The sequence below is a fragment of the Pyxicephalus adspersus genome, chromosome 10 (assembly GCF_032062135.1).
Source record: "Pyxicephalus adspersus chromosome 10, UCB_Pads_2.0, whole genome shotgun sequence".
Classification (NCBI taxonomy): Eukaryota; Metazoa; Chordata; class Amphibia; order Anura; family Pyxicephalidae; genus Pyxicephalus; species Pyxicephalus adspersus.
In genome coordinates, this window is record NC_092867.1 from 59,423,880 (window position 1) to 59,432,976 (window position 9,097).

At 42.7% G+C, this 9,097-nt stretch overlaps 1 long non-coding RNA gene across 1 annotated transcript in view; it reads left to right on the forward strand.

Annotated features, from left to right (window-relative positions):
• The first annotated feature begins 8,586 nt into the window (after positions 1-8,586).
• Positions 8,587-9,097, forward strand: part of LOC140339152 (uncharacterized) — a 2,076-nt gene continuing 1,565 nt past the window's right edge. Inside the window, exon 1 of the long non-coding RNA XR_011922370.1 lies at positions 8,587-8,905. This is a non-coding gene — a long non-coding RNA (uncharacterized lncRNA). The remainder of the gene's footprint in view (positions 8,906-9,097) is intronic.

Genomic DNA, 9,097 nt, shown 5'->3' on the forward strand with positions numbered 1-9,097 from the left:
ATATTAGGTCCCTAGACATACAGGTAGGTACATAAGTATTTAGACAGAGACAACTTTCTTCTAATTTTGGTTCTGTACATTACCACAAATAATTTCAGCTCAGGAGTGGAGGAATGTAAAGGGGGATTTATCAGGCAAGCAGGATTTCCTAATGTTTTGGGTGCCATTGATTGCACCCATGTGGTAATTTGGGCCCCTAAACAACATGAAATCCCATTTTGCAACTGGAAGCAATATCATTCGCTGAATGTACAAATAGTCTGTGATGCCAACAGGAAAATCATGAGTGCACGCACAGGTTTCCCAGGATCATGCCATGATGCCTATATCCTGCGTCAGACAGCCCTCTACCAGAAATTCATCTCGGGAGAAATGCCTGAGGGCTGGTTAATAGTTAATGTATAATGTCGTTACTGTAATACAAGTAACAATAGTAAAATCATAAGGACACCTATTATGTTGCTAAGTAGTTGCAGCCGTACACCTCAAAGTCCCCTTGCATTGTGTGAATGAAAACCTATTACCTATATTGTATATATGTCATATTTTGTGCTAATATATAATTTAGAAAATGGTTTATAAATATTGTACAATATTGGGAGCATGGGGGAAGAACTAACTATCAGATATTCAAGCCCAACTATAATTACTATGTCCACAGCTCACAGTACGTTATTGTGGTAGTCAGTAGTAACAATGGCTCCTAACAACCAAAAAGCAATAAAGTGACCGAAGAGCACAACCCTTATGAACCTTTGTAAGAAACTCTAGGGTTACACTGCACCCACAGAACACTTACTATAACAATAAGTAACTTTTTTTTTTCTCTTTTAACAGCTGACAAAGGATACGGGCAGCTTCCATGGCTTATGACAGCTGTGGGTCACCCCCGGTCTGAAGCGGAGCATAATTACAACAAGGCTCTGCATAAAAGCCGGGGGGTTGTGGAGCAAACCATCGGGCTGATAAAAGCACGGTTTCTGTGCTTGGTGCGGCTCGGTTTCTGTGCTTGGCGCGGCCCGGTGGTGAGCTCCTGTACGCACCATGGAAAGCTGCCCGAGTCATCATGGCATGCTGCATCCTACATAACCTGTGCCTGCACCATGGGGATACCTGGGACATTCCAGAGGAACTCCAGCCAGAGGTGCAGGGACACTTTAACCCCCCCAGCGTACTAATTCTGTCAGTTTTTTTATGCAAAAAGTGATCCTATTTTTTTTGCATAGGAATTTTTGTTTATATTGTGGGCCCGTAATTCTTAGGATTTACTCCAGGGTATAATAATTATATTTATTTATTATATTATAATTATAAATTATAATATAAAACTATTTTTATAATTATAAAAACTAATGAAATAATAGACCACAACAATGTAATTTAAAAAAAACTTATCAAAAATTTCTCACTGAAATTTTCCAAACAAGGGTTCAATATTAATGTCCTCCTTGGTTACAGGTTCCCACTTTCTGCTTCTTGCAAACCTCAGGTGTGGAGCACCTTGTTGTTGTCCAGCGTACCTGCATAAAACAAAATAAAAAAGTTATTTTAGGATATGTTCTTTTATAGTGTGGTGAAGGTTGCAAGTAATATGTTAGCAAACACAGAGCTGCATACATGTTTGCATAAAAAAAAATTTAGCAAAATATTTCGAAAAGTTAGCAAACACAGAGCGGCTTACCTGTTTGTCTCCACAACACTTCATCAGTTAAAAACAACTTCAGGTATGCCAGGGGGGTCGTCACATTCAGCCTCAATATTCATCATAGGTGCGCCGGTAAATGGAAATCTTGGAGGTTCTGCCTGGTCCGCATCAAGGTCAATAGGACACCATGTGTGCACAGCACTGACCTCGGGTTTAGAATTGTCGCTCAGTTCACTTTCGCTGTCTGATGACAAATTTCCTGGTGAATCACTATCGCTCGATTCCACAAGGGACTCCAAATCGCTATCACTGCTTTCAAATTCCTCTAAAACAGCGCTTGCGCCGACGAGATGCCTTTTGGATGCCATGTGGTCTCCAGCAATCAGTCAGTAACAATCAAGGTCAAAGACAAAGTGATGAAATGATACATTCAGGAAGTGATTTATAAGCCATCACAAGATCAAGGTCAGGGCTAATAGTGGGCAAAATGTCAGGGCACTGGGCAATGATGCTTGGTGCACTAAAATATGTATTTATACCTTTATTATGTGTTATTTTGTGTTTTTTACTGTAAATTTACATTTTAAAGCGGATTACATAGCAATCTGCTTTTAAATTTCCTGCCTTCAGAATCCATCACTCCACCCATGAGTTGTCACAGATCTTGCCGGGGGATGCGGTGGGGATGTCCTCGCCCTGCTCACTCCCCTAGATCCACCAACGATGCTTGCATCTGACAATAATTACTCGGTAATCTGCCTTTAAATTTCACGCCTGGCCATGCCCCCCCCCCACGTAGAGATGCCTTGGCATCACAGCGGGATCGTCCGATCGCCGCTGGAGCATGGGGCACAGGTAAGAGTGGCTTCTAAAGTTACCCGAGTAACCCCGAGTGTGACTCGGGGTTACCGCTTTTTTGCAAGTGTATTCCAGCCAGAGTTACCGCTAGGGGGGTTAATCCTTTAATTAATATGTACAGACAAGGAGTGTGAGGGGTATGACAGGGGGAAGTATATACAGAAGAGGGGTGTGGGGGGTATGAGAGGGGGCAGTTTGTACAGGAGAGGAGTGTTGGGGGTATGACAGGGGGCAGTATGTTCCAGAGAGGTGTGTGGGGGTTAGACAGGGGGCAGTATGTACAGGAGAGGGTTGTGGGGGCTATGAGAGGGGGCAGTATATACAGGAGAGGAGTGTGGGGGGTATGACAGGGGGCAGTATGTACAGGAGAGGAGTGTGGGGGTATGACGGGGGACAGAATGTACAGAAGAGGGGTAGAAGGGATATGACAGGTGCAGTATAGTATGGATGAGAAGGCCTCTGACCCCTCTAAAGGAGAGGGGTGTGGGGGGTATGGAGGGGGCAGTATGTACAGGAGAGGAGTTTGGGGGGTATGGGGGGCAGTATGTACAGGAGAGGAGTGTGGGGTGTATGACAGGGGGCAGTATGTACAGGAGAGGGGTGTGGGGGGTATGACAGGGGGCAGTATGTACAGGAAAGGTGTGTAGGGGTATGACAGGGGGCAGTATGTACAGGAAAGGTGTGTAGGGGTATGACGGGGGGCAGTATGTATAGGAGAGGAGTGTGGGGGGTATGACAGGGGACAGAATGTACAGTAGAGGGGTAGAAGGGATATGACAGGTGTAGTATAGTATGGATGAGTGAGAAGGCCTCTGACAGTCTCTCGAAAATTTCCTTGAGCTTCCGATGGGTCCGCGATATTTCGGCGAACCGATTTCGTGAATTCCATTAAAGTCAATGAGCCGACTTTTAACATGGTTAGCAACGCCCCTATATATGTTAGAACCACCAAATTTGCTAGGTATGTGTAGGAGAACAGTGGCAACAAGGAAAAAAGGTTCCAAAGGACCTTGTGGTTTTCCAGAAAATGGCAGCTAAAGTGACAGCAGGCAAATAGGATTTTTGTGTGACGGACAGCATTCAGAAGGCAGCATAAACATTAGGACATTGAGAAAGGGAGAACTCAACCCACTAGCAGCAGTTTCTGACGTCATAACAGCAGGAGACCGCATTGCTAGCTGGCAACATGACCTGGATGACAAGTGTTAGGAATGCCACCCATAAAGTTGTGGATAAGTAGTGCGGTGACATTAGACAAAAGGATGCAATCTCCCCTAACTCACACAGCAGAAGCTGCAGAATGCTGACATTTATTTGCATTATTTCATTACCATTTCTATATGGAGTCCACTTCTGGTGAACGTTTTCTGAGCTGTATTGTTGGGAAGACAATTCCAATCATTAGATTGGAAGATTTCAAGGAGTTTTACTTGGTGTTCATGCAGATCACACTGTTCTCCTGAATAAAGTCAGGGATTTGAAGACTGGTGTAGCCGTGTGAGGAGCAAGGATGGTTTTTGGAATGTGGAACCAGTAGAAGACTATCAATATGGTGTGTTTTTGAATAATGTTTTTGATACACAGGTGGGTGATGTGTTCTTGTTTTCCATGGAGACTGGTGGTTCTCTTCCTCATCGAACATCTACTGTGAAGGAATGTTTGACTCGATATCTAAATATGTCGTCTGCACAAATACATTTCCTGAATATCAAACAAAGATTGATGGCGCAAAATCCTAATATGTGTTCTGACCGTCCATTGTCTGTTACTTTGCTGAAAGTGTTGGCTCTGGAAGTATCGCACCTCCTAGATTTGTGTCATGTTGGATGGCATGCTCGCTGACTTTACATTGTTAGATGACAGATATCCTAATGCTCCTCGCCTAGCAGATGTTTTAGCTGTGACTGAGAACTTATGCTCTGAGCTTCCCAAAGAAAGAGAAGAGAAAATGCTTCAAAAGAATATGATGTTACCAGCCATGGATTCCTTGTGAGAAAACAAAGCCATGATCTCTAAATGGGTCATTCCTAAAATAAGATTGGTGCTAGGAGACCCCTTAATACATACACACTTTTTGTCCTCTTTGTTTTGGGAACCACAGAACAATATTATATTTGGTTCTCTCATGTATCAGCTAACTGGTAGGATTCATAACAAATAATTAACATTTGAAAGGAAGAGAACTATTCTAATAATGATACAGCTGTATGTCTGCTTAAATACTTCAGAAAGTCTTGGATAGAGTTTATTTGTTGTTTTTTTTTTATTATTACATTTATATGTGGGGAAAATAAAGCCCAGAACAACTCATTGTGCCTCTACTCTATTTTTGGGTTTCAGCATAGTCTGGTAAAATGTATCATTGTAAAACTTATAGCTGATTTGGTTTGTTTAATACAACTCTTTCAAATATTGGGCATTTTGTACAATACTGTACATTTGTCCATTTCCAAAAAAAATTGCTAATGTAGTTAAAAATAAATCTGTATTTATATTAAAGTAGGCAGAAATTTCATTGTATCAAATGGTCTTCTTTGGTAAATAGGAACTGCAATTGATTTTATTTACTTTTAGTGAATGTGTGAAAAGTGTGAAAAAAGATGACTAACAGTGTCTTCACTAATACACAATATAGATTACACTAAATGTGCCGACTGCTGACATTTTAACAAAACTGACTAGCTAGTAGCTCATGTAAAAGAAAATGCCCTAAAACACTGAACTATGCAGCTAACAATGAACTAAGAAGGCTCCTATACTGTCCCTGTCACACTACACGTCTCTCCCTGCGTCTATCCGCTGGCATCTAAAGGGTGTAATGGGTGTATGCATGGTCAATGCCACCCAGAAGTGTACAATTTTAGTGAATGGAGTACTGACAGGAGGTAGCAGCAGCAGGAGGAGGAGGCGGCAGTGGGTCCTGAGACGGAGCGTAGACTGCAATGGTAACTGGCATCTAGAGCTGGGTGTAATGGATTGTTCATGCCACCCAGAAGTGTGTAATACAAATATTGGAAATTTGGTATTAAACGTAGAAGGGCCAGACCAAGATGTTTTGTGCGCCAGCACTGGTATTGTGGTCTGTGGTGCCGGAAGCGTTAGGAACTTAGACGATATTGCTAGTTTGTATCATGAAGTGGATGACATGAATGCCAACCCTCAATCTTACAATACTTAGCTGAAAAATTTGGCAAAGGCAATGGTACCTATCAGTGTGGCAGTACTGGGGGTTTTCATTTGTAGTTTGTTGGCCTCCCAAGCAGAAATGTAAAGTAAATTGCTGGATGGCACAATGGCAAGCATGACATTGGCAATGAATGCCACCCCTGGAAGTTGCGATAACTAGCAGAAAAAATCCAACCGAGGCAGGCTCAGCTGACAGGGTGTTGGTGATAGGCAGCCACAGACTCAGCGCAGGAGCAGTGCGGGTTCACAGAGACATCTTGGTTGGCCAGTGAGTCCTTGTGTCAGCCAATCAGTGACATCTGCAGTGGGGATATGATAGTTGTTAGTAACCCACCTTTCATTTTTAAAAAGGTGAGGCGGTTGACATTTTCCAGGGATAGTTGTGATCGGTTGTCTGTTACCATTCCACCAGCGGCACTGAAGGTTCTTTCGGACAGAACACTGGATGCCAGGCACGAAAGAAGCTTGATGGCATACTGTGCCAACTGCGGGCAGATTTCAAGCCTGTTGATCTAAAAATGAATGGCGTCACTACTGTCAGGACAGGCATCCTCCTCATAACTGCTGTCAGCAACACCACCAGCCAGAAAAGAGCCAACGTAACGTGCACCATGCGCTTCATGCGTTCTCGATGGTTATGCCCCCGCACTTCACTTGTTTGAGGTGGCCCCATCAGGTGTCGCCAGGCATCCAGAAAATCCCCCCTGCCTTGGCTAAGACTTTTGGATGTGTGCGGCCTGCTGCCACTACTGCTGCTGCTGCCGCTACAGGAGGATACAGGGGACGCAGTGTCCATCTGAGCTTCCTGTGTAGAATGTGGTGCGCGGAACTCCTCACACAGCCGGTCGCATAGTATTCTGCTCAGGCGGGCCAACTTTTCTTTCTCTTGCGCTGGGTTGGGTATAAACTGTGACATCTTGTCTTTGTAGCGGTGATCCAGAAGGGTGGCCAGCCAGTAATCATCCCGGTTTTTGATGCTGCAAATGCGGGGGTCCCTCCATAGGCATCACAACATGTGGACACACATATGAAAGATGGGTTCCCTGGGCTCATTCTCCTCCTGTCCCTCAGTGGGGGCCAAAACATCTTCCTCCTCATCACCCACCTCCTCCTCTTCAAGCTGCAGCAGTTCCTGTTGTTCCATCACCCGCACAATGCCCGGGCTGTGACAGCACAAATGCGGGTTGGACGGGTCCTGTCCAGTAGCCCCAACATGGTCTCCCTCATCATCATCATCATCATCTTCCTCCTCCTCTTGAAACTCCTGATGCTGGCCAGTGTCCCTTCTTTTCAATATTATTAATATTATTATTATTAATAAACAAGATTTATATAGCGCCACCATATTATGCAGCGCTGTACATTAAATAGGGATTGCAAATGACAGACTAATACAGACAGTAATACAGGGGGTGAGGACACTACCCCGAAGAGCTTACAATCTAGTAGGTGGGGGAATTTCACACACAATAGAATGGGAGATACGTAGAAGAAGCCGGGTAGGTAAGTTTGAATAAATGGGTTTTGAGCGCTCTTTTAAATGAGCAGAAAGTAGGAGCAAGCCGAATAGGACGAGGAGACCATTCCAGAGAGTTGGGAAGTAGTTTCAGCAACTACTATAGATTGCTTTAAGAAAAAGCTGGATGATTTCTAGAAGCACAGAATATAACTGGGGATTAAGGATTTAAATTAAAATTAACAGAGACTGCTGATCCAAGGAACATCGGATTGCCTCATGGGATCAGGAAGGAATTTTTTACCCCTGTTGGAGTAAGTTGTACTAAAGGTTTATAAGGGGGTTACTTGCCTTCCTCTGGATCAACTCTGTCTATGGGGTTTATATCTGGGATATGTTTATTTCCCTAGTGGGTGAACTTGATGGATTTATGTCTTTTTTCAACCAATGTAACAATGTAACAACCACAAAAACATTCTTTCAGTTTCAGTTTTGATAAAATGTGTTCTTCTTTATCACAATCTAAAACCACAGCAGACACTGTTTTTTTATTGCTGCTGATTAGTTTAGATCAGTGATTTTCAGCCACTGTGTGCCGTGAGAGATCTTCAGGTGTACCGTGGGAAATTATCCATATACCATTGTTGAGTGTCTGCGCTGTAGTGAATGGCAGAGTAATGTAATACTCTTTCATGTCAGTAGGTGGCAGTAGGTAGCTTAATTGTCTTGTTTTTTCTTAGAGACAAGAGAATTAGCTACAGAGTGTGAATTTGTAATATTTCTGATTTGTGGCGTGCTGCAGGATTTCTTCAATGTAAAAAATGTGCTGTGGCTCAAAAAAGGTTGAAAAACACTGGTTTAGATATTTTTTTCTCATTTATTGTTTTTCAGGCTTGACCTATCTGAAGAAGAATAAATGTGAACAATAGGAACATGAACTGCAGTACAACAAATGTCACAGAGTTCATTCTTCTGGGCATCTTAGTATCACCAGCCCTGGAAATTGTCCTCTTCATTATATTTATATACACTTGAGGTATTGTAATAAATGGTGTTATCATTGTGACTGTTGTACGGGAACCCCACCTTTATAAACCCATGTACTTCCTAATTGCTGTGATTTCATTCCTTGAGCTTTGGTACCCCACTGTAACTGTCCCAGGGTTATTACGGGGGGTACTCCTCAGGTCAAAGAAGATTTGTTTTTGGTGGCGTATTGCTCAGTTTTTTCCCTTTCATTTTAGGAGCAACAGAAAATTCCCTTCTCGTTGTGATGGCTCTTGACCGCTACCGTATTTTTCGGACTATAAGACGCTCCGGCCTATAAGACGCACCCAATTTTAAAGGAGAAAAACCTAGAAAAAAAAGATTCTGAACAAAATACTAAAAAATCCCCCCCCATAACAGGGCTACACTTGAATTCCCCATGACCTTTAGTGACACTTTATTTTTACAGAGGGTGATGTTCAAAGCTGGACTTTTACAGAATAAACAGTATTCACAGTATATGTTGGTGCTAAATAAATACAAGTGAATATTTATAATTATAATAATAATATTCCTAACTTATAATGGGAACTTCCCACTCATTGCAAGAAAGTTTCTATTAGCTACAGTTCATCTCAAAGCCACAAGGGGCGATCATTCATATTCCAAGACCGGAAGTCTCTATGGAAAACAGAAAGGAAATGATGTCACATAAGAGGTTCCGGGTGAGAGGAAGTAAAGAGGAGACGTTGGGGGAACTGGCAGAAAAAAAGGTAATAAGATTTTTTTTTTTTTTTTTTTTTAATTTGCACCCAATGACCGTTGTCATACCCACCTTTGCCCCTCTTATTGTTTCTGACATCTTTTAGCCCCAACACGAGCTGATTCATGCGTATGTAGTGTGGAAATAAATATTAACCTCTTCAGGGTCAGAACTTTTACCTGAGTTTTGCACTCAGAACATT